The sequence below is a fragment of the Erinaceus europaeus genome, chromosome 2 (genome assembly GCF_950295315.1).
Source record: "Erinaceus europaeus chromosome 2, mEriEur2.1, whole genome shotgun sequence".
Classification (NCBI taxonomy): Eukaryota; Metazoa; Chordata; class Mammalia; order Eulipotyphla; family Erinaceidae; genus Erinaceus; species Erinaceus europaeus.
Window position 1 is genome coordinate 57,512,611 of NC_080163.1, and position 1,473 is coordinate 57,514,083.

Genomic DNA, 1,473 nt, shown 5'->3' on the forward strand with positions numbered 1-1,473 from the left:
ATATTAATGTATAAATCTTTAAAAAATATTTTATTTTAATGAGAGAGATATAGAAAGAAAGACCAGAGAGAGCACTGCTCAGCTCTGGTTTGTGGTGGTCCTGGGGATTTAACCTGGGACCTCAGAGCCTCAGGCAAGAAAGTTTTTTGCAAAACCATTATGCTGTCTCCCCAAACTCAATGCATAAATCTTTAAAAGAAAAAAAAAAAACTAAAAAAGCTGTGCTCATTTCAGCAGCACACATATAAAAACTGGAATGATACAGAGAAAATGAATGTGGGCCCTGTGCAAGTATGGCATGCTAATGAAGTGTTCCAGAAAATAAATAAATAAATAAATGTAATGACATGAAATTTGGATTACCCTTCACAAGTCACATCCTTTCCCCAGAAAATCTCCAAGACTGATGCCCACAGGAGTTGTGACAGGAGCTGGAAGACTTCCTGGAGGAAGTGCTGCAGAAGTGGGATCTTGGAGGTTAAATGGGAAGTCTCTAGGCAGAGGAAGAAAAATGCTCTTAGGACAGGACCTACCCTTCCTGCTCTCTGGACATTTCTGCAGGGACAGGGGAGGGGGAGCACTGGCTAAAGTAGGTGATGGTGTTTGTTTTCAGCTACTTTCCATTGCCATGGTTACAGGCCATTGTAACAATGTAGTTACACTGCATTATTTCTTCTCCCCCTCCCCCTCCTCCTCCCTTTCTTCCTCCACCTCCTTCTGAGGCAGAGAAGCAGGGAAGGTGAAAGAGATCACAGCATTGAAGCTTCCTCTAATTTGGAGGGGACCAGGCTCAAACCTGGATCTCTCACATGGTAAAGTAGCACACTATCCAAGTGAGCTACTTCACCAGCCCCTGCATTGTATCTTCTGACACATCTATGGGTCTAGTTCTAGCAGACTATTCCTTCTTTCAGGCCACATCTGTCTTGTTCACCTATTTCTGAGTCCATCAACTTCCCCTCTTCCTCCAGGAAACCTATAGGCAAGGCACTAAAAAGTGGCAAATGAGTAAATGAACAAATTAATGAAGTATTCATGGGTGGGAATTTACATTTATGAGGGCTATTTGTTAATAATGAGGAACAGAAGGAGGAAGGGAGGAAGGAAGGTGGGGAGGATCAGAGCATCACTTTGGCACATACAGAACTCAGGACCTTATGCATGCAAGTTCTGTGCTCCACTGCTGAGCCACCCCCTCCCCCAGTTGCTGATGGGCATTTTTTAGGTCAGGGGTGGGAAATGTCTATATATAGCCTGCTAAATAATTTGATCTGGTAGTATAAATCAAGAAATAAAACTAGGACTGCTGGGCTAGCGTGGGGGTGCCTTTTCTTGGGCGCATACTCTCTGGGTTGGAGAGAACGCGACTGGAGCCAGCCTGGGCTGCTACTCACTCAGCGATGTGGGAGAGAATCACCTTGCCACCACCCAGGAACAGAGCTGGTGGTGGCGAGGTGATTCGATTCTTTATTG

At 44.7% G+C, this 1,473-nt stretch overlaps 1 non-coding gene across 1 annotated transcript; it reads left to right on the forward strand.

Annotated features, from left to right (window-relative positions):
• Positions 1-221: 221 nt before the first annotated feature.
• LOC132537316 (U6 spliceosomal RNA) lies at positions 222-324 on the forward strand. Its single transcript, XR_009548767.1, has one exon. It is a non-coding gene; the product is annotated as a U6 spliceosomal RNA (small nuclear RNA).
• The last annotated feature ends 1,149 nt before the right edge of the window (positions 325-1,473 follow it).